This window comes from Pongo pygmaeus, chromosome 14, assembly GCF_028885625.2.
Source record: "Pongo pygmaeus isolate AG05252 chromosome 14, NHGRI_mPonPyg2-v2.0_pri, whole genome shotgun sequence".
In the NCBI taxonomy this organism is placed as follows: Eukaryota; Metazoa; Chordata; class Mammalia; order Primates; family Hominidae; genus Pongo; species Pongo pygmaeus.
Window position 1 is genome coordinate 30,960,011 of NC_072387.2, and position 24,853 is coordinate 30,984,863.

Consider the following 24,853-nt stretch of genomic DNA (forward strand, 5'->3'; position numbering starts at 1 on the left):
CTTGATTCATTATCCCTGATGTAGTTGTTCTAGTACAGAGGAATGAACTGATCAACATCTCTTTTCTGGAAAATATAATTCCATGTATGCAGCCTAAGTTTGCATTTCTTTTGTTTTTATTAGCTATGTTATAGTTTTGATCCATATCAAGCTAAAATGACATTTTAATTATAAAAAGTAATTGCAGCAAACATGTAAAATATGAAACAACACAAAGAAAAATAAGATCATCTGTATTCTCACCACTGAGAATTAACCACTGCTACCTCTCTGGCCTTTTTTCCTATTAATATCTGTGCATAAGTGTGTGTATTCTGTGCCCTGGTTGTTATCCACTTAACAAAATAGTATGGGCATTTTCCTCACATGAGTAAATCTACATTGTCCTCTGTAGTGGCGGCATTATATCATATTTTGCGGTCAAGTGAAACACTTACATCTTTTTTGGTTGAAATGCAGTTAATCCAGATTGTCTTCATTCTGTACTTGTGTAGTTTTAAAAATTAACCTAAATGTATGACTTTACCTTTTTTTTTGTTAAAAATTATATTGTTGCTTTTAAGGTAAATTATTACAGCCGGTTATAACCTTTTAAGTTCTGATTTTATCAACAAAGCTTTCCCAGATTTATGTAATTTAAAAATCAGTAAGTATTATAATCACTGCTATATAATTAAAAATAGGATAGAGCCTCCTAGCATTTCCCTGGAGACTGCCCTCCAAGTTTCATTACTCCATTGATCAAACACTCTTTGGCTCTGATCAATTAATCATCTGAGTAGTACTATCATGTGACTTGTTTCTCCATTTGAAAACGAGAATTTTCAACACTAGGAGAAAAGACTGCCAACCATTTTGCCATTTGAATACATTCTATCTGTCACGTTCCCTTTTATGTCCATCTCATAATTTTATTAAAGAAAACAGATTGGAGTGGTTTGTCCTAACTTCTTTTTGGATCCATGCTGTTGTCTTTTTCTATTGTGTTTAACAACCAACAGTTTAATTTTTCAATGATTAAATATATATCCTTGGACTATAGATAACAAAACCTATTTTTAAAAATCCAGATGCATTTCCAATTACCCATAATCCTTCAAAGTGTACCCCCTGTGGCTTGACATTCTCATCCTTAAGTCCTTTAAGTTCACTTCAATGTGGCTCAGTCAAGCGATTTGGACTCACTCAAAGCAGTGATGAGCTTTCTTCTATCTTATTTATCTCAGATTTCTGAACCCTGCAAAAACATTTGTTCTACCCTCTTTGTATGAAGGTTATTTTCACTGAAAGGGTCAAGGCAAAATAGAAGTTGAAGAAGTAGAGTAGTTGTGTTTTCTCTCTATCTCCTGTTCCTATTACACCCTCTGCTTCAAGTAATGGATCCATTTTTTTCCCTCTCTATACTACCTGAGAGCTCACACATCTTGAGATTCTCCAGAGTGACTAACATCTTGCCTTACTTGTTATAGGTGTATTAGAACTCTTTTTGTTGCAAGGGACAGAAATCCAACTCAAACTTGCTGAAACCAGAAAACCTTTTAGAAACAGAAGTATACAGCAACTTGATTCAATATCAGACAAGCTTTCAATCCAGCTAGCTGTAGAGATGCAAATAACACCATCAGGACTTGGATTCTCTCTCTCCATCTCTCTAAAGTGCATCTCCCTCTGATTTCACTTGGAGAAAGTCTCCCTCCACATAGGAGCTCCAGAATTATATCTTCACAGTGCCAAGCCCTGGGAAAAACAAAATTATTCTTACTTGGTTGCCCAAGCACAAGTCCCAGGGTCAGCTCTATTTGACTCCATTGGCTTGAATTATGTCATGTGGCCATTCCTGAGCCAATCACCATGACCCTGAGCTTGTTACTCTCTGATTGGCCTGACCTTGGTCACTTGCCTACCATAGTGCTTGGGCTACAATGAACTCCACAATAAAGAATAGTGAGAGAGTGAACTGGATGAACAACAAAGAGGAACTGGATGGACAACAGAAACTGCCTACTGTGAACTAGGACCATGGAGGAGATGCCAATCAAAGCAGAAATAAGGGGAGAAATTCCCTGACTGCTGTCTCTTAGTCCTCCAATCTCCCAATATTGCCTCTCATTGGCTAGTCCAGAAGGCAGCTGGCAAGAAGTCTGGAAAATGTCATATTCAGGACAAAAGAGAGGAATGTATCTGACACCAAGGAGGCAAATGAATGACACCCTCCTTGTAGCAAGAAATAAAGATTGAGATTACTTTCCCATGGAAAATTAACAGCTTCATCTTGATCCTTTTCTTTGCTATAGTAGAAGAATTTGAAGCCTTTCTGCTATTGAGGAAACGGAGGCTCAGTTTTCCAGATTTTGGCCATAGGTCCTAGAGGCTACTGAGACAGCCAGGTGGGAGGGGGTCCCCAGAGAAACTCCAGCCAGCTTGTGCACTGCGATGGAGCCTCAGGAAGTTTGCAGCTTGCAGCAGGAAGGAGCCTGGCTGCTCCTCTTCCTGTGTGGAACCTGGGATTAGAACAGCTGACAGGAAGTGCTCTAGCAGGGACTCTGGCCTAGTGAGAGTCCTTGTTTCCCCCTTTCTTCCTTTTCACTCAATAAAGCCCTGTCTTACTCACCATTCAAATTGTCTGCAAGCCTGAATTTTCATGGCTGTGGGACAAAGAACCCTATTTTTAGCTGAACTAAGGAAAAGTCCTGCAACATTTTTGGCACCCAATGTGGGACTCGAGAAGCGGTGAGTGAAATGGGGACTCAAAACCTCTCACTGTTGCTTCTAAACCTTTTCATCCTCAGACTTCTGAACGTGAGGGAACCATGCCCCCACCCCCTGTCACTCCTGGGCCTTTTCATGGCCTTTTCCTTCCTTTTTCAGGAGCTAACCAGCAAGCAGCAGCTCCCCGCCACTTCCCACTCCCTGCCAGTGCAGGGACACATGGCCCAAGGGTCCCACACAGTTGGCTGGCTGGTTCCCAGCCACAAGCTGCCAGAGCCTACCCCTTCCCCAGTCAACGGGTTTTACTCCATCAGACAGTAATTAAGCTTAAACTTTTCTCCCTGGTGGAGGAACCTGTTGCATAAGTATAAGAGGTTCTTCCCCAGGCATTTTTAAACTGTTTCTTTTCTTTCCTCTTTTCCACCCTGTCGGCAGTTAACTTTTAGATTTTTTTTTAGGAGATGTTTTACTGGCCAGCTCTCATCAACTATCACTGTGTGTAGTCTCTGCAAAGTTTTGGTTGTGAAATCAAGCCTCCATCTTGTTTTACATCCTGAGGGCATGGCTTGTAATTCCTGTGGCAAGGCTTTGTTTAGCAATTCTGCCTTAGGGAATAAGTTTCTTTCTGGTTCGATATCTGCATGTTTTCCTAGCTCTGTCTCTTAAGGGAACCCACCCAGTGACTGGGTTTTCTTCTGCCTGACTGTGTAGGTACTGTGTGTGATGTCTGTGAAAAGAGCTTTAATAATTTGGCCTAAAGGAAAACAAGTGCTTGGATCTAATATTTTTTAAAGGGAATATAAAATATGTGGTACCTTTCAGTTCATGTGACTTTAAATTTTGAGAAATAAAAGCAGCACTAAAGACTATCGGTAAAACGCAGGTCAGATGCAAGGTTTTGAGGTTACAAACTGCTTTTTGGGTTTTGAGAACTATTTGACTTGTGGACTTCACAGATGGTAAGGCTTGGGGACATATGGAATTAACCATGCCCTTAACTAAGAAGGCAAACCTTGGCTGCAGTTAGCACACAATTAAAGCAACTTACCAAGTTTTACCTTAAAGTTAAAAATTGCTAGGAGTTAATTAAAACTACTAGAAATAGATTTACATGCAAGGTGTGTAAGAGCAGTAAAATGTGTTTTTTAGTAAACAGTTATAAGAAGGCATGGAAATGTAAACTATTGCCTAGGGTTAAAGGATTGTTTTGAGTTAAATTAGGAAAAAGCTGAAGGTTCAAAGAAGTAGTGGAAGAATTGTGGAAATTAATCTTACGGAAGAGGTTCTCTGTGTGAAGATATTGACTAAATTCAAAAAGGGCTATTATATGGTTTTTCTGTTAATTGAACATTAAAGTAAACGCATAATGAGGTTTTCTTAAGGTGCTAACCTGCTCTTTGGCAAAATTTGTAAAGGGTTATAAAAGGTTTTTTCTTCTTTAAAATTTCTGAGTCATCATTTTGGCAAAATAAATAACTTATGGTAATCTGTAATTCTATTTCATAATATCAAGTGTTTTAAACTTCAAAGATATTTAACAGGCTTCCCCAAATCAAACTTCAGTTTCAAAATTGTCTTTCCTGATGCCTGGCTGTTTGGATGTTTCAGAGGGCCCCTGAAACATTCAGAAAAAAGAGGTAAACAGGATTATTTGACATGTTTAGGTACACGGGATTGCCAAAATGATGCTCAATCTTCTTTAGGCTGTATTTTTGTGAGTAAGGCTAATATATGTTCCAAAATTTTATGGGATTTAAAAAATTCTAATGTCCAAAGTATGTGCTGTCAATCATAATTAAGGTTGTTATGTTAAGTTATTGTAAACCATGGAGATAACCAAACTTCTTTGTCAATTGTGTTTCTAACTGTAACTACCCTGGACATTTTGCTATTCATATACAATTGTTGTCTTGTTTTAATCCTTTTTGAAGATGGTTTATAATGAGCTATAGAACTTTAACAGGTGCTGTCAAGTACAGGCTTCTGATAACTTTAGAGATTGTAACATTGGAATAAAGGAAAATGTACAGGCCTCATAAAGAGCTGAAATGTTCACAAATATCAAGCAAAACAAGATTTAACTAAATGGACTGAACTCAGGAAGCTGAAGCAAATCTTTTTGACTTTTGCTTAGAATATTGCTGATCCTTGTTTTGTTTTTCAGAGTCAAAGAAACCTATTTTGAATTATTTATGGCCTTTAATAAGTAATGTATATACACTCCTGCAATTAAAATTTGGAGCATCTTTCTTTCTCTCTTCCTGGTTTCTCTAGAATTTGGAAACTATTTGTGAGTATTCTTATGGCAATGTAGTTGTTTGCCTCAGTGCAATAAGAATCCATTTTTCTTTTGCAACAGAACACAGTTGGAGAAAGTGGTTATTTTGCCAAGGCTTTTACTGGAAGGGTATGCTTCCCTTTAAGGAGTCAAGCTTGACTTTCAGAGCTGATAAAAGCCCTGTGGGGAAATTGACCTCATACTCTTGCCTACAGAGTCCCTGTACAGGGTTCCTGACCTGTGATCTGTAAAGAATGTCACTTTCTAACAGGTCTAGGAGCTCCAATTTTATCTTGGGACCTTAAGAGAAGAGAAACACCCACTCATAGGTGTTTGAGGATGCAAACCCATGGTTGGGCTCAGCTTTAAAAGGTCTTATCTGAGATTCCTTGTGGAACAAATTTCCATTAAAGCCAATCCAAAAGGCCTATGTAGAAATAATTGTTCTTGCTGCACTTTATTCAAATAATCAGGCCAAGTATAAGACTAATGTCTATTTTTCAAACCACTCAGTTCTATGATGATTTGTGTTTTTAACAAACATGAGGACTGTAGAGAGAGAAATTATGTTCCAAAACTTACCACACATTTGTCATTAAATCCTAAACTAATTAGTTGTTTGTAAGTTTTCACCTACATTTTAGCCTAACCCTGCTTGTCCTGTGAACCAACCAGCAATCCCTGGCTGCAGCTCAAAAATAACAAAAAGGGTGGGTAATGCAAAAATCTGGGTCAATATTCTAGTTCTGAGCAATTATCATGGAAATCCTGCCAGGTGATGGGAATAAATAGGATACCCATCACTCGGAGGTTTCCTTTTTCGGAAAGTAAGACCAAGGGAGCTAATCAAAGCCAAGCACCATGCACCCAAATCTTAGCAAGCATAACTATAGCCACCAATTATCTGGGTATATCACAAGGCATCCTTTCCTCTCCCTTGTTGGAGGAGGACTCACTTCCACAGTTTCACCTTCACATTTGGCTTATGACAAGGAGTCCACGCAACCCCCTTAGAGGCACATTTTTGTCCCAAACTTAATTCCAAGCTTCGGGTCAAAACCCTAGGAAGGATAACTGGATCTAAGGGATCCAGAGGCAGATGACAACAGAGGTTAAAAGGCACAGTGCAGGTGAGTGTGGCTGATTGCTGCCGATTAAGCCAAGCCCAAGCTTCCTGCTTCATGGCTAAAGGCCATGTTAATATCCATGGCATAAATGAGGTCTAGGGAACTCCAAGGCTACTGACAGTAGGCGGGATAGAGGCACAGGTGAGAGCCAATAATTCCTATTCTCAAGGCCCTCCCTGCTTCATGAGTGCAAGCCACTTTAGCACTCATGACGGGACCAGCCAAGGTCACCAGGACTCAGGGATGCAAAGATGGGAGAGTGAAAGAGGATGCTCTTTCCTCTCTCCCTCATGTACCCTGGGTATCTGCTAGGAGTATCTGCTAGGGAGAAAAGGAAACCAGGGACGCCTGCCCCCCTCTTTCTAGATAGGTAGCCATTCATCTTCAGTCTGTACCCCTTTAGAATGCATCCTGAACCCCTGGGGCTCCTTTGAAAAAATACCCTTTTTCCCCTCTCTCTTCCTCTGTCCTCTCTTCACAGATAGGTAATTGTGTCTCTATACTATGGGACACTCCCCTCAGATGCATCCTCCAAATTGGAAAGAGTTAATTTTCCAAACCTTAAACTGATTGGCTTAGGATTTGGCTCAGAGGAAGGGAATCTGGAAGCCCAACATTCCAGCAAAAGGGTAAAGTTTTTTTTGACAGTCAGGCTTTTGGCTGCCCTCTCCCTGTGCAAACTGGTAAAAGGCCTCAGAATTTTTGAGCTGTCTTTACCCTGCTCCTTGTTTCATTTTGATACATGTGTTCTAATAACCTGGTTTGTCTGTCCTTGCCTTCAGGCCATCAAACTCTGAACAGTCATGCAACTGGAGCCTCTGATGATGGCCCCTTCTGCTGGGAACCCTTAGATAGGCCTCTAGGGAAGCTCTGACTGCCATTTCCCCAAAACAGAGCCCTCTATCAGCAGGAAGCAGTTAAGATTGGACTTCATCCTTATCCTTAATCTAACAGCAGTTAGATGTACTTCTTTAGGGTGGGTAATGAGACAGCCAGGTGGGAGGGGGTCCCCAGAGAAACTCCAGCCAGCCTGAGCACTGGGGTGGAGCTTCACGAAGTTTATGCTGTTTGCAGTGGGAAGGAGCATAGCCCCTCCTCTTCCTGTGTGGAACCTGGGATTTGAAAGGCTGGTGGGAAGTGCTCTAGCAGGGTCTCTGGCCTAGTGAGAGTCCCTGTTTCCCCGTTTCTTCCTTTTCACCTAGTAAAACCCTGTCTTACTCACCATTCAAATTGTCTGAGAGCCTGAATTTTCACGGCTGTGGGACAAAGAACCCTGTCTTTAGCTGAACTAAGGAAAAGTCCTGCAACACTACTGGTGGTCCAGGAGTGACTGTTTTGTTTCTTAGAGCATGGAAAGGTCTGAGGGGTCCTGAAGGAAAGGTCAAGCCAGCTGTGGTGATGGAGGTCTACTTGGGGTGCTCAGGGAAGGGGCATTTTATCTTCTAAAACAGAAGTGCAAGTCTTGACTTGGTTCCTGAGTGTGAATAGTGTGAGTTATATAGTGGGTTCAGGTAACGAGGGGGAACAGAATTGTCTTTTTTATTTTTGAGTGCAGTATAGCAAGAGTCTGAACAGTGAAAGAATCCTGTAATTCAACATTTCAATAGCTGGCATCACCAAACTGGTATGTTTTAATTGAGTGTCAGCTCTGCTCATAATCCTCCTTCTCCAGGAATTCTTCAGACATTTTGGCGACCCACAGACATTCTACTAGATCCAAGGCTGCTCTGTGAAATCACTTGTGTTGGGATTATTTACTGAGAGTTCAATTTGTGCTTCATGTTGTAGTTATATCTTACCACAGAGCATCCAAAAACCTCTTTCAAGAACACATAGCCAACTCTTTGAGTTCCTTTGCCTCAGGAACTTTTGTGTTGCCAAAATAAAGCAGACTCTTGTATTGGAAAGCCCAGGCTCTCTGAAAGGGGAATGTTAGAGGTGCCTCACAAGCAGCCCAGGGCTGAAAGCAGAAAAGAGATGTGTCTGGTTTGGTCTTGAACAGTATTAGTCAGTACAGAGTTTAAGTCTAAATGTTGCTAACATTTAAAAATGAAGACATTCGACAAATAAACCCAGATTTCAGGGTTTTACCAGAAAATTGAATGCTTAGTCAATACTGGTTCCACATTGCAGTGCCAACAATGGTGTTGTCCCCTTTAGAAAGCATGCATTTGGCCAGGCGTGGTGGCTCACACCTGTAATTCCAACACTTTGGGAGGATGAGACCGGCAGATCACGAGGTCAGGAGTTCAAGACCAGCCTGACCAATATGGTGAAACCCCATCTCTACTAAAAATACAAAAATTAGCCGGGCATGGTGGCGTGCACCTGTAGTCCCAGCTACTTGGGAGGCTGAGGCAGGAGAACCACTTGAACCCAGGAGGCAGAGGTTGCAGTGAGCTGAGATTGCGCCACTGCACTCAGCCTGGACAACAGAGCAAGACTCAAAAAAAAAAAAAAAAAAGCATGCATTTCTGGTTAGCCACAGTCTTTACCACTCTCTCTTGTCTTGCTGACCCAGACTTGAGAGTCAGTTGCCATTTAATCATGTTGTCCAGTGGGCAGGTGCTGCTCATTGGCACCACCTGCTGGGCATCTTAGGTATTTAAGTTTCTGACTCAGGCTAGACGCAGCTAGGGAGAAAATAGCCACTATTTTTCTACAAGCCACTGATTTTTGTGGGCCCTGTGAGGGGAAGAGTCCAACTCCCCACTTTGGTACTTCTGTGAGGTGACTTGTGGATGACTGGGAGACCAGATACTGCGCTCTTGGTTGTTGTGATAGAAGATCTCTGGGCTCAAGCCTGGATCGTCTCCCTCAAAGGACCAGACTAGCTTAGACCAGGATCACTCAGCTGTAATAAATGAAGACAGAAGACATGGGGATTTCTCTCTAAAAATTTAGGGTGTGCAAGAACCCTAGTGCTTTTGAACAGCATTAGAAGGCAGGCTTATAGGATTATAGAACTGAATATCCCTCCCGCAATGTGGGAGAGAGTTCAGAGAAAAGTATTGATTAAGAGACATAATATTAATATACAGACACAGTTATATAATAGCTGGAAAGATGTTTGGCTGTGCCTTCAGCTATTAGTCACAGTTCTTCTGGGAAACAGAACCAACAGAATCAGTCAATCTATCTAGGTATCTGTGTCTATCTATCTACCTATCTGTCTATCTATCTATCCATCCATCCATCCAGTCTTTCTGTCTAGAGAGATGCCGGAGACCTGGGAGAGACAATGAATAACTACTGTCTGAGTCTGAGTTGGAGCTAGAGTCTACAGCCAAAAGCAGAAGACCCATGTCCTATCTCAAAGACCATTAGGCATAGAGAGCGAATTCTTTCTTACTCAGCCTTTTGTTATATTCAGGCCTTCAATGAATTGAATGAGGCCCACCTACTTTGGGGAAGAAACTGCTTTACTCAGTCTACTGATTTAAATGTTAATCTCATCCAGAAACACTCTCACAGACACACCCAGAATAATGCTTCACCACATATCTTGGGCTCCCTGTGGCCCAGTCAAGTTGACATATGAAATTAACCATCACTCCTCATGCCTACCTATAGTGAGAGCTGGGATGAATCCCATCCTCCCATCTGAAGGGCTGGCTGCATGTGTTTGCTTATGTGCTGTCACCAAGGAACAGTTTCTCTTTGTTTTGTCATCGTATGAAGCTGCATGTCTGAAATGATCTGATGATGATTTTTCAAAAAGCCTTCAGTACAGAGCTGCTTTTTTTGTTGTTGTTGTTTTTATGTTTGTTAAGAGCAGATGCTCTAATAGCCTGTCTCTTATTGCATGGGAAAGTACAAAGGAAGTGATGGAGCCACCATATATTTCCAAATTTCTGCTGACATTCCTGGGGGATGCTGCAGTAACTCCTAAGGCTGCCTTTATTTTATCTGCATAGCCCAGCCCATGCACTGCCTTCAGAGTTATTTTCCCAGATCCTGAGCCTAATCATGCTTCACTCATTTATAGTCTATCTCTGGGTCCCATGCCTTCCTCTGGAGCCTGGACTCTTTGACAGGGCATTCTGGCATTCGAGACTCTTCCTGCATTGCCAGCTTCATCTCTCCATCACCATGTGCTCTGTCCAATTTCCCAAATATTCTGTTCCCTGCTTCTTTCCAGGTCTCTGTTTACCCTGCTCCTCCAGCCTGAGTTCCTTTTCTTTTTCTGTTCTGCTTGTTGAACTCCTGCCAAACTCCGATTTTGACATCAAAGCCCACCTTGAATGCTGCTTGTCTCTAAAGCCATCACTGGCATTTCCAGTAGGTATTGCAGTACTTTGGATCTCTATCCTAGCACCTTCCCTGAATTACTGTGTGCATGCTCCACTTCCCCGACTAGAACCAATACTTCTCAAGGGCCACAGAGCCATCCCCTACAAGAGAATTTGGACAAGAGGAAAATGAGGTGAATCTTCTCAGTGTTAAATTATCAAATCAACTCAATAGGCCAGAAAAGTCATATACAAAGACCACTTAAGTAGTCAGAATAATTCTTGGTTCAGAGTGCAACTTGATTTAAGTTGTTTTTAAAGCAGCATTCATCACCCTGTAATCTAGAGGTGAGGGAGGTGTGTTTGTTTGGAAGAGTTCATTATCCTGTCATATCTTCCCTTTGTTGGTTTGCATGATGAGTTAGCATATTCAAGGCTCTGAGAAGTGCTGTAATAATGAGCCCTTTTCACTTTTTTGAATCTAATATTTCTTAAATTTATGACATTCTTTTATTTTTCATAGAACACTGTGAAACTTTTATTTTTTTCATAGGACATTGTCAATATCTACTGGACTAAAGAAATTCTCTACTAAGCAGAAAAGGAATTGGTCTGTATTGAAGCTGGAAAAAAGAAAATCAGAGGAGCCAATGCTGTCAGAGTCCATCCAAGGGCCATTTAAAGATGTCCTGGAAGGAGGTCTGGGCTGTCAGGTCCTGCCAGCAGGTAGATTCCTTCCAGAGACATTCCTTGACCTGATACCATCAAATCACTTTAGTAGGACAAGTAACTTTCCTTATTCTCATTTCATGCTTGCTAGACAACCTGATTATACTTTAGTTTTGGAAGTAAATTTCTTACATGAAGGAAATAATCTGGCCTCAGGATGGGATGTTTAAACCCCTTGCAGTTCTAGTAAGGTAATAAATTGGCATTCTGGGCTGTACATCAGTCCCCTGTGACCTTGATTAGTGAGACTCCATCCCTGAGATCCTTATTCATTCTTAGTGGAACAAAACAAAATCATATTTCACAACCTGTGAGGCTGTGAATGATATCCTATTACTGTGGCGAATAATAATAATGGCAATAACTAGCATTCATAAAGCATCGCTTTGGTTATCTGTTGCTGGATAGCAAATCACCACTTAGTGGCCTAAATCAGAAACAATCATTTTATTATTTCCCACTGTTTCTGTGGATCAGGAGTTTGAGAAGGGCTGTGGCTGAGCACTTCTGGCTTGGGTTGCAGTCAGACAATGACTGGAGCAGCTGAGGGCTACTGGCATCTCTCTCTCCATTGTAGACTTGAGGCCTCCATATGTTCCCTCCATGTGAGCTGGTTAGGGCTTCCTCCAAATATGACGGCCCTAAGACTCCAAAAGCAAGATTCCAAGTGAACCAGGTGTAAGATCTATCAAATTTTCTGGTTTATCCTCAGCTTCAAAGGGAAGGGAAATAGACTTCACCTCTTGGCAAGAAAATGCCAAAGTTTTAAAGAACGTATGGGATGGGAGATAATGTTTTGGAGTTTGGAAATACAACCTGCTGCAAGCACTGCTTATATGCAATGCCTTTACTAAATCTCTCTCTCTCTCCCTCACACACACAGACCTTATTAATTCCTCACGACAGATCAGTGAGGTAATTCTTATCATTCCCCATTTTTACAGATGATGAAACTGAGGCTCAGAGAGGTTAGGTCATTTGTCCAGGGACTTGCAGTCCTCTAGTTGTAAGGTTGGGTTTCGAAATCAATGTACATTCTTAAACAGTACACTCCACTGCCTCCTGACACACCGAGGTAAATGCCACGCTGGGAAGTTACTGGAAGCCTGTCAGTCAGTCTTCTTAGTGACTCCCACGTTACCATACATAGTAAGTGTGGTGGGAGAATATTTCAAAGTATTAACCAGCATGCCTTCCTCCTTAAACCATCACATTCTTTTACTTGTGCCCCGAGGGTCTTTCCCTCATGGATACCCTGCCTGCTTCCTGCCTCCTCTGGTCCAGATAATGAGACATGAGCCACCAATTTATAAAACCAGAAAGCAAAGGCCAAAGCTACTTGTTTATTAAGTGTCTAAACTGCTTTTTGACTCCATAAAACTGTCCTAGTGAGACTGACACTTGGACAGTCTCTTGATGCTTTGCCCAGGTGCCCCTGGATCCCTTGTCACCATTGTATGCCCCAACCCCATCAGTGTTCCTGAGCTTCTAACAGGCAGCACCTGTGGCTCCTTTTTGCATATGTTTGAGTCCACTCTGCCCAACCACATGAGAAGATAAGGAGCCTGGGCACTTAGGCCTCCCTGGCTGGTCCTTAGCCAGTGCGTGAGGGTGTGGGAGTGTGAGGGTTCAGCTGCCCATCGTCTGGTTGGGACAACTCTGTGGGTGACACCCTCCAGAGCATTCCTGTGGGATTGGGAGAAGCTCCCCTCTGTGGGACTTTTCATGAAACTGCACCTTTGATCGGCTTCCTCCCCTTCTTTCCCGTGATTCCCTGCCTCCCTTATGGGTTTCTCTGGTTGCACCATCTTTGGCAAGCCACTTAGAGCCTGCTTCTGAGGAGCCTGAGCTAAGACATCAAGGATGGGAAAAGAGAGGAGGGAGGTGCTGGAGAAACTTCTTCAGTACAGGCCAGGTCCTGTGCCAGATCAGGGGGCTACAGGGAAGTCGAGCCAGCCTGGCCATTCTCACTGTGCGTCAGAGAGTAGAACCACTTCCTGCCCTTATAACAGCAGTGGCCAGTCACCTGTCAGCCTCAATTGAGGAGTCTCTCCTCAATTTTCAGTGTAACCTTCCTTCTATGGACACACTTGCCTCCCACCCTGTTAGTGGTACCGGCTCCCTGGAATGGAGATTGGACCCAAGCTACTTAAAGGAGGGCGGTGGTCTGAGGGTAAGTCCCCCACAACTTACTCCTCCTAACACTCTCTCACTCATGCCTGACTAAAATGATACTTGATAGAACTCATTCAAAATCTCCCAGAGCAGATGCAGAAGCTCACACCTGTAATCCTAGTGTTTTGGGAGACCAGTGCAGGAGGATCACTCCAGGATAGGAGTTCAATACCAGCCTGGGAAACATAATGAGACCCTGTCTCTACCAAAAAAAAAAAAAAAAAAAAAAAAAAAAGCAAGGCATGGTGGCCTGCACCTGTAGTCCTAACTACTTGGGAGGCTGTGGCAACAGGATTGCTTGAGCCCAGGAATTTGAGGCTGCAGTGAGCCAGGATTGCACCTCCAGACTGGGCAACAAAACAACACCCTGTCTCTACAAAAATAAAAAAACAAACAAAATCATCAACAACAACAACAACAACAATTCCACAGACCTGGGACAGGGTTGGAACCCACAATGAACTAAGAGTTAGAATTCTTGAGCACTAGTGCCAGCTTAGCCCCCGACTAGCTGTGTAACCTGTTTTCTCATCTGCAGTATAGTATCTGAGATCCCTCCAGCTCTAAATGGCTGCGCTTTCATATCACATGTTCAGTGCCTCCTGAGAGCTTATAATCTTGTTAGGGGGACACAACACAATTAGAAGGCTGTATATGACAGACCGGAGCACAAAGCTGAAATCAGTCCAATTAAGAGAGAAAACACTTGGTGCAGAAAACAAGTACTGTACAGTGGCTGATTAGGATGGGAGGATTTCTGTGGGACAGAGTCTTCAGGAAAGGATTCAAAGAATAATTTGAGAAGAGCTTTGGAGGATGACTATTGCTTATGGGGAATGGGGAAAGCCACCATAGTCTTGTGCATACAATTGTTACCTGGGCGTGAAATGAGGGCAGAGACAAGGGAGAGCAGAGAATGGAATCCTGGTTATCATTTAATTGCTGCTCTAACTCTAAGTGAATACAAGAGCACACACTGCTCCAGTTATAATATGCTACTTATTTACAGGGCTGTATTTCTATTCTCCCAGGCTTCACACACGTCACTGGAAATCTGACATTCAGAACTAACATTTCCAACCCCCTAAATTTTAATTAAAGTAATTATGTTACTAACAGAAGCTATAATTTATCTTCTCCTTGTGTTCACAAACAGGAAAAGGCAACTTTGGCCAAGCATGTTTTCCCTGACTCTTATTCCTGGTTTGTTTCTTTTGGTGGTGGAGATGGGGGCGTCTTTCTTTGGTCTGGGTGGTCCAGAGATCACACTGCTTATTGCACTGCACTTTCTATAGTGCAGAGGCCTGTTCTGGCTATTTGGAATAACTGTGGTACTGAGACCCAAATGGGTTGTCTTTCCATTCAGGAGCAGCCATGAGCTAAGGGAAAGTCCTTCTGGCAAAGCTCTTATTGGCATAAGACAGTTTATGTGTGTGTGTGTGTGTGTGTGTGTGTTTTCCTGGCATTGTTGGGGATAAGAAACTCAGTGATTTAGATGAAAACTTTCCATGCAATTAACTTCTTCCAGACTAAAGCAGGTGCTGAAGGGAACTACTGGGCCAGTCTGCTTAGTAAATAAATATCTGTCCCCAGATGTAGAGCAATTCAATGGAAATAATTACACCAGGTCAATTAAGCAGAACTCAGACCTCCTCCTGTTAGCCCTTCTGAATTTTTTATTTCCATGAGCCAGATTTCCTCAGGATTTAAACTGCTTTACCTCTAGAAAGAGGGTGTCTCTGGGGAAATCTTATTGATTTGTGTGGTGGTGGTTGCTGCTGAAGAAGGTGGCCCCACTCCCCAGGCAAGAGCCCTGGGCTGGGCCTCCAACAGGCCTGGGTTGGAATGCTGGCTCCAACACAGTGTAGCCTTATAACCTTAATCAAGTTATGGAATTCTCTAAACCTTAGTTTTCTCATTAGAAAAATGGGAATAGTGAGAGGGCCTGTATGTCAGCTCTTTCATAAGGATTAATTGAGAAAATGCTGGTAAAGCTTTGGAAAAAGGGCCGGTATATAGTAAATGCTCCGCAAACAGACACTTTTGTTATTATTATGATGATAGTTATCAACAGAGAAAAGGGATATTATTATACCTGTGCCACCTACAATGATCCAATGGAAAGCTTGTATAAAATGTAGCATGTAGATGTAAGAGCTAATTATGCTCAATTCCAAACATGCAGAATTCAAGAAACAAATATGTGAGTTTATAAAATGGAACAATTAGGGGGTGATGTAAGTGCTGAACAAAAGAAAGAACAACAGAATTCAATGAATTCTAAAGACCCTTAGCTGCACCAACTGCCAGTCCATTTGTAGATTACCGATGGCTTGTCACAAAGGCCATGAGGAAGGCTGAGAAACTAAGCATTGGGGACCATGCTAAGTTGAAAATGAGTCAGAAATGAAGTGACATCACCTCTAGAATGATAAGACAAATCAGTAAGAAATGGAATCCAACTGACAAAAATTCAGCTTTTTGTACAATAATGGTATTTATTGAGAGCTTACAACTTGACAGAGGTATTTCCAAGTGCTTATGTGGATTCCTTATTTAATCCTTACCACAACCTATGATGTTGGTTCTATGATTGCCTCAACTTGACAGATACACAAATCTTCAGGGATGCACCTGCTACAGAAAATGAAAGTCACTTAATTCTTAAAGGAGCCCCTTTATAGACTAGGAGAGAGCCTAGATCCACCAAAAAGCTTACATGCGGAAGAGGCTTACTTAAATCCTGGGAGAATTTGGATTTAGTTGTGTTCATTGATTCTAATGAATCTAACAACTATTTACACAGGGTCTTCTACTCTGCACCAGAAACTTGGTTTGCTGTTGAAGATATAATGGTAAACAAAAATAGATATGATCAGTTCTGGGAAGATGGAATAGATGTACTTTTCTTTACTCCTTCTGCTATGTACAATAAACCCCCGGACATTGTCTATAAAACAAACATAAAAGGACTCTGAAAAATGGAAAGAAGGCAGATTTTCTGGGGACCTTAAGACCCAATGAAATGACACAGTGGTGAGTTCCCTGGGTTTTCTTAGAGATGAAGAAACCAGTGACCAAGAAATGCCAATGGGTGCAGACAATACAATTCCTGCTCTCTGTAGCCAAAGGACCAGGAAAGAGGCAGCCTAACAAGACAGGGGACTTTCAGACACTAATGGCTCTACTCTAGCCAAACACCACAGAAAAAACTGTGGCTACCCCCAACCCCCATACTTGCAATGGCTACATGGGAGGCTAGACCTCCACCCTCTTGAGGCTGTAAGGAGGTGCTGCACTCCTCTGCAGGAATGGTGTCAGAGAGGACCAGGTAGAAAGCTGAGACTTTCTTCTGCTCCAGGTGGTGATGAGGCATCCCTGCCTGCAGTGTCAGTAGAAAGCTCCTGTACTCCCACCCAGCAATAATGAAGCCACCCTGTGCATCCCTGCTGGGGTGGTGTCAGAGGAGGCCTGGTGGAGAGTCAGGACATTCACACCTGCCCAGTGGTAATGAAACCAACGCCCCCTGCCACTTTCTACCCGTTTGTGTCAGTGCCCCCCCAGCCCCCACTTCTACCCATTTGTGTCAGTGGAGGCCAATTGGGAAGCAGTAATGAGCACCTTTCTACCCCTCCCAGCCAGAAAGTTATGAATGGAGGTTTGGTGGGGACAGAGGACTCTCACCTCTGTCCAGCCCCACCTACCTAGGTGCCAATGGAGGCCCAGGAGGCAATGTGGACATATACCCCCACCTGGTGGTAACAAGGTGACACCCTCCCCTTCCCCTGCCAGAGCTGAACAGAATTCAGCTGAAACAGAAGGCTCAAATAAGATCCAGCATCTTATATACTAAGTATATCCAGGTTTTAACCAGAACCCATTTGACACACTAAGAGCCAGGAAGATACCTAATGAAATGCAAAAAGACAATTAATAGATACCAACACCGAGAAGACAGAGATGTTAGAAATACCTGATGAAGAGTTTTAAGCAGTTATTGTAAAAATACTTCAAAGAGTAATTACAAATGTGCTTGAAACAAATGAAAATATAGAAAGTTCAAGCAAGAAAATTAAAGATATAAAGAAGAGCCAAATGGAAGTTTTAGACATGAAAAGCGTAATCACTGAAAATAAAAATCTCAGAGGATATATTCAACAACAAAACAGAGGGACAGAGGAAAGATTCATTGAACTTGCAGGTTGAAAAGTAGAAATTACCCAATTTGAAAAACAGAGAGAAAGTTGACTGAAACCAATAAAGAGAACAGTCTCAGGTGCTTGTGGGATTGTAACAATGATCTAGCATAAATGTTCTAGGAGTCCCAGAAGAAGAAAGAGAAAGGACAGGAATGGAAAAGTACTTGGAAAAATAATGGCTGAAACCTTCCCAAATTTGGCAAACCACATACCTACAAAAAAGAAAGACGGGGTAACTATCTGAAATGAGGAATATGTTAATTAGTTTAAGGTGAATTTATATATATATACACACATATATATTAAATCCTTAAATGTATACAGTCTTTGTCAAATATACTTCAATTTGAAAAATTAGTTTAAAAAAGACATACTTACATATTCAAGAAGCTGAGTTAATAATAGAAATCATCTCCCCCAAAATCTATAAATCTCCAAAATAGAATAATCTCTCCAAAAATCTATAGCAAGGCATGTCACAAGCAAACTTCTGAAAACTTAACACAGAAGATCTCCTTTTTTTTGTTTGCTTTTGTTTTGAAGAGACAGAGTCTCACTCTGTTGCCCAGGTTGGAGTACAGCGATGTATCATAGCTCACTGTAACCTCAAACTCTTGGACTCAAGCCATCCTCCTGCCCCAGCCTCCTGAGTAGCAAGGACCACAGGCACACACAACCACACCCAGCTGATTTTTTTTTTTTTTTTTGCGGAGACAGGATCTCACTGCTGGTCTCGAACTCCTGGATGCAAGCAATCTTCCCAACTTGGCCTCCCAAGGTGCTGGGATTATAGCCGTGAGCCACCGCAACTGGCCAGAAATATCTTTAAAGCAGGAAGAAGGAAATGATGCATTACCTATGGGAAGAAAATGATTCAAATGACAACTGATTTCTCATTGTCTGCACATAAGAAACCAGCACAATGTATTTCAAGTGCTGAATACAAAGAAATGCCAAGCTAGAATTCCATCATCAATAAAAATATCCTTCAAGAATGAAGGGGATAAGCCAGACACAGAAATACAACTACTGCATATTCTCATTTATATGTGGAATCTAAAACAATTAAAATAATAGGAATAGAGAGCAGAATGATAGTTATCAGAGTCTGCGGTTTGGGAATATGGGAAGATGTTGGTTAAAACATACAATGGTTCAGTTAGGAGGAATAAATAATAAGTATTTGAGGTGATGAATATATTAATTAGCTTAACTCAATCATTCCATATTGTATACATACATCATAGCATCACTTTGTACTTCATAAATATATACAATTATAATTTGTCAATATTCAATTAAAAACAGAATGAAGAGGACATGGAGGCATTTTCAGATGAAGAGAAACTAACAGGATTTGCCAGCAGACTTACTCTAAATAAATGGCTACAGGAAATACTATACAAATAAAGGAAATGATAAAAGAAGAAACTTTGTAACATCAAGAAAGAAGGAAGAACACCAGTAAACAAAAATATGGGTAAATAAAATAAATTTTTTTATCTTCTTTAGTTTTCTCTATTATCTTTGTTGGTTGAAACAAAAATTGTAACACTATCTGATGCGGTTCTAAACGTATGTACAGGAAATACTCAAGATAACTATATCATAAGTGGGGGAGGGTAAAAGAACATAAAGGAAAGTAAGGTTTCTGTACTTTACTCAAACTGGTAAATGAAAAACTGGCAGGTTGTGATAAATTACATGTATTTAATGCGATACCCAGAGCAATCACTAAAAAAAAAAAAGCTATGCAAAGAGATACACTCAAATGCTATGGAAAAATAAAAATGAAATTTAAAAAATGTTCAAGAAAGCCATAGGGAGGTAAGAAAAACCAAACAGAAAAATGGAAAGCAAAGAGGATAAATAGAAAACAAAAAAGAAAATGGCAGAACTAAGCTCTAACACATAATTAATTACATTAACTATAAATGGTCTAGATATACAAAATAAAAGAGATTGGCAGGGTTGTTTAACAAACATTACTAAACTATATTCTATCTGAAGGAAACTCTCTTCAAATAGAATTGTAAATGTATGATAAAGGATATATTATGCAAATATTAATCAAAAGAAAACAAGAGTAACTATATCAATGGTAGATAAAGTATACTTCAGAACAAAGACAATTACCAGAGATCGAGATATTATATAATGACAAAAGGGTCAATCTATTAAGAATAGCAATTTTAAATGTGTATGCATCAAACAAAAAAGCTGCAAAGCATGTGAAGCAAAAACTGATACAATTGAAGGGAGAAATTTTAAAAAGTCCACAAGTATAGTTAGACACATCAACCCCTCTCTTGACAAATAATAGAATAACTAGACAGAAAATTAGCAAGAATATAGAGGAACTCAACACCACCATCAACCAACAGGATCTAGTCAATACTTACAGAATATCCAAACCAACAATAGTAGAATATATTTTGTTTCCAAGTGCTCACAGAACATATGCAAGATAGACCGTATCCTCAGCTACACAACAAACCTCAACACATTAAAAAACGGAAAGCATACAAAATTTATTCTCCCATAGCAATGGAATCACACTAGAAATCAATAACAGAAAGACAATAGGAAAATCTCTAAACACTTGGCAACAAAAAGACATACTCCAAAATAATTCATGGGTCAAAGAGGGAGTCTCATGGGAAATTAAAAAAAAGTTTCAGCTGAATGAAAGTGAAAACAACGTATCAAAATTTGTGGGATACAGCTAAAGTAATGCTGGGAGAGCAATTTATAGCACAAAATGCATATGTTACAAAAGAGGAAAGGTCTCAAGTCAATAATTTAAGCTCCTACCTTCAGAATCTAGAAAAAGAAGAGCAAAATAAACCTAAAGCAAGCAGGAGGAAAGAAATAATAAAGAAAACAGCTGAAATCAATGAAACTGAAAACAGAAAAACAAATGAGAAAATCATTGAAATGAAGAGCTGGTTCTTTGAAATGAGAAATAAAGTTGACAAACTTCTAGCATGACTGACAAAATAAAAAGAAGATAGCAATATTTGGAATGGAGGATATCACTGCACATTCTGCAGACATCAAAAGGATAATTAGGGCATTTTACACCACAGATTTGACAACATACACAAAATAGACCAATTTTCTTTAAAAAAAAAAACACCAGTGACTTCAACTTACCCAATATGAAATGGATAATTTGAATAGTAGTATAATGATTAAAAAATTAAATTGATAACTGAAAAAACCCACAAAACAAATTTCCAGGCCCAAATGGTTTCACTGGAGAATTTTATAAAATATTTAATGAATTAAGACCAATTCTTTTGGGAGGCTGAGGTGGGCAGATCACAAGGTCAGGAGATCGAGACCATCCTGGCCAACATGGTGAAACCCCATCTCTACTAAAAAAAAACACAAAAATTAGCTGGGCGTGGTGGCATGCGCCTGTAATCCCAGCCACTTGGGACGCTGAGGCAGGAGAATCACTTGAACCCGGGAGTCAGAAGTTGCAGTGGGCCGGGATCGCGCCACTGCACTCCAGCCTGGAGACAATCGCGCCAGTGCACTCCAGCCTGGCGACAGAGTGAGACTCCGTCTGAAAACAAACAAACAAACAAACAAACAAAAATTCTATGCAATCTCTTGCAGACAGAATAAGAGGAGGGAATATAATATAGCCCAATTCATTTTATGATGTTTGGATTATCATAATAGTAAAACTGCATAGATAGGAAAGGAAAGAAAGAAAGAAGGAAAGCAGGGAAAGATGGCAGGCAGGCAGGAAGGAAACCACAGGCCAATATTACTCATGAATATAGACACAAAAATCTTTAACAAAATATTAGCAAATAGAATTCAGCAATATATGAAAAGGATTTTATATACCATGACTAAGTGGGGTTTATTGCAGGAATGCAAGGCTGGTGTAATATTAGGAAGCCAATCCATATCAATAAGTTAAAGAATAACAATCAACTGATATGTCAATTGGAGCAGAAAAATAATTTGACAAAATTTAACACCAATTTATGGTAAAAAAAATCAGAAAAATAGGAATAGAGGAGACCTTTATTACTTAGTAAAGAGTACCTACGAAAAAGCAACAATTTACATGATACCTACTGGTGAAAAACTGAGTGCTTTCCCCCTAAGATCAGGAACAATGCAAAGATATCCACTCACTACTTTTATTCAACGTATTTTGGAATTTCTTGCTAGTGCAATTTAGAAAGTAAGGTAAATAATACGGATACAGTTTGAAAAGGAAGAGATAAAACTGTCCCTATTTGCAGAGGACATGACCATTACATACAAAATCCCAAAATGTTATACAAAAATAATCCTGGAATAAGTGAGTTCAGCAAGGTCACAGGATACAAGATATAAAAGATAAATATATAAAATTCAATTGTATTTCTATATGCTAGTGATGAACTCGTGGGCACAAAAATTTAAAACTATAATACCATTTACAATCACTCAAAAAATGAAATGCTTAGGTGTAAATCTAACAAAACATGTATAGGATTTGCATGTTAAAAATCACACCACACTGATAAAAAACACAACAGAGCTATAAATATTTAAGAGACATACTTTGTTCATGGAATGGTAGATTCATCATAGTAAATAAGTCAGTTCTCTCCAAATTGATGTACAGGTTCAACACAACTCTTATCAAAACAACAACAAGATTTTCTTTATAGGTATTGACAAGTTTACTCTAAAATTTATATCAAAAGGCAAAACATTTATTTCAAAAGAATTAAAATAGCCAAAACAATTTTGAAAAGAGAAATAAAGTGGAAGGAACTAGTCTACCCAATTTCAAGATTTAATATATAGCTACTATAATGAAATCTGTGTTGTCTTGGTAGAGGGGCAGAACTATAGATCAAGGCAACAGAAAGGGGAACTCAGGCATAAACTCACACAAAATCACAAATATGTCCAACTGATTGTTGATGAAGGTACAAATGCAATTCAACGGACAAAAGATAGCTTGTTCAACAAATGGTACTGGAGTAATTGGAAATCTATAGGCCAAGAAAATAAACCTTGACCTGACTTACACCTAATATAAAAATTAAGTCAAAATGGTTCATGGGCTTAAATGTAAAATGTAAACTCTAAAACGTATAGAAAAAAATCATAGGTGAAAATTGTCGAGATTTAGAGCTAGGCAAAATGGTTTTTGTTTTGTTTTGTTTTGTTTGAGACGGAGTCTCGCTCTGTTGTCCAGGCTGGAGTGTAGTGGCATGATCTCGGCTTAGTGCAAGCTCTGCCTCCTGGGTTTATGCCATTCTCCTGCCTCAGCCTCCCTAGTAGCTAGGACTACAGGCACCTACCACCATGCCCAGCTAATTTTTTTTTTTAATTTTTAGTAAAGACGGGGTTTCACCGTGTTAGCCAGGATGGTCTCGATCTCCTAACCTTGTGATCTGCCTGCCTCAGCCTCCCAAAGTGCTGGGATTACAGGTGTGAGCCACCGTGCCAGGCCGCAAAATGTACTTAATGACACCCAAACATTGATCTATAAAAGGTAAAATTTATAAATTGGACTTCATCACAATTAAAAAATTCTGCTCTGTGAGAAACCCCATTAAGAGGAAGAAGAAACAAGTTATCACCTGGAGAAAATATTTTCAAACCAAAAACCCAACAAGGACTATTTTTTAGAATATATAAAGCACTGTCAAACTCAACAGAAAAAACAACCCAATCAGAACATTGGTCAAATATATGAAGAGGCATTTTACTCTAAGAGGATATATGGATGGCAAATAGACATGAAAAGACGTTCAACTTCATTAGCCAATGGGACAATGCAAATTAAAGCCACAATGAAATTTCACTACACACCTATCAGAATGGCTAAAATTGAAGAAAAGTAATAACACTAAATTCTGAAGAAGATTCAGAGAAATTTGACCACTAATACTTTGCTGATGGGAATGCAAAATGGTACACCCACTCTGAAAAAAATAGTTTGGCAGTTTGTTAAAAAAACTAAACAGGGAACTACCATATCACCTAGCAATTACACTCTTGGATATTTATGCTAGAGAAATAAAAACATATTCATGGAAACACCTGTCTGTAAATGTTTATGGCAACTTTGTTCATAACAGTTAAAAACTGGAAACATCTCAGATGTCCCTCAACAGGTAAACATCTGTACCATAAAATCCAGCTCAGCAATAGCATAGAACAGATTAATGATACACGCAACCTAGATGAATCTCCAGAGAATTATGCTGAGCGAGAAAAGCCAACGCCAAAAGGTTATAAACTGTATGATTCTTTTTATATAACATTCTTGAAATGGCAAAATTATAGAAATGGAGAACAGATTAGTGGTTGCCAGAGATTAAGGAGAAGGGGAAAGGTGGGAAGTGGGCATGGCTATAAAAGGGTCATATGAGGGATTCTTGAAATGATGGGGGGGCTCTGTAGCTTTGTCAATATTCTGGTTGTGACATTGTGCTGTATTTCTGCAAGATGTTACCACTGGAGGAAATGATAAATGGTACATCTGATCTCTTTGTTTCTTTTCTTTTCTTTTCCTTTCCTTTCTCTCTCTCTCTCTCTCTCTCTCTCTCTCTCTCTCTTTCTTTCTTTCTTTCTTCCCTTTCTTTCCCTTTAAGAGACACGGTCTTGCTCTGTTGCTGAGGCTGGAGTGCAGTGGCACCATCGTAGCTCATTGCAACCTTGAACTCCTGAGCTCAAGCCATACTCCCACCTAGTCTCCAAGTAGCTAGAACTACAGGCATGCATCAGCACGTCTGGCTAATTTTTTAATTTTATTTTTTGTAGAGATGGGGACTTGCTAGGTTGTCTAGGCTGATCTCCAACTCCTGGACTCAAGCGATCCTCCTGTCTTGGACTCCCAAAGGGCTGAGATTAAGGTGTGAGCCACCATGCCTGGCCTTTTTGTATTTCTTTATTTTATTTTATTTTATTATTATTATACTTTAAGTTTTAGGGTACATGTGCACAATGTGCAGGTTAGTTACATATGTATACATGTGCCATGCTTGTGTGCTGCACCCATTAACTCGTCACTTAGCATTAGGTATATCTCCTAATGCTATCCCTCCCCCCTCCCCCAACCCCACAACAGTCCCCCGAGTGTGATGTTCCCCTTCCTGTGACCATGAGTTCTCATTGTTCAATTCCCTCCTATGAGTGAGAATATGCAGTGTTTGGTTTTTTGTTCTTGTGATAGTTTACTGAGAATGATGATTTCCAATTTCATCCATGTCCCTACAAAGGACATGAACTCATCATTTTTTTCTGGCTGCATAGTATTCCATGGTGTATATGTGCCACATTTTCTTAATCCAGTCTATCATTGTTGGACATTTGAGTTGGTTCCAAGTCTTTGCTATTGTGAATAATGCCGCAATAAACATACGTGTGCAT

The 24,853-nt window shown here is 40.3% G+C and overlaps 1 long non-coding RNA gene across 1 annotated transcript; it reads left to right on the top strand.

The window, feature by feature from the left end:
- Positions 1-3,638: 3,638 nt before the first annotated feature.
- LOC134738005 (uncharacterized) lies at positions 3,639-18,889 on the top strand. The gene is made up of 3 exons (XR_010123484.1): positions 3,639-3,668; positions 10,900-11,072; positions 18,758-18,889. It is a non-coding gene; the product is annotated as an uncharacterized LOC134738005 (long non-coding RNA).
- Positions 18,890-24,853: the final 5,964 nt, after the last annotated feature.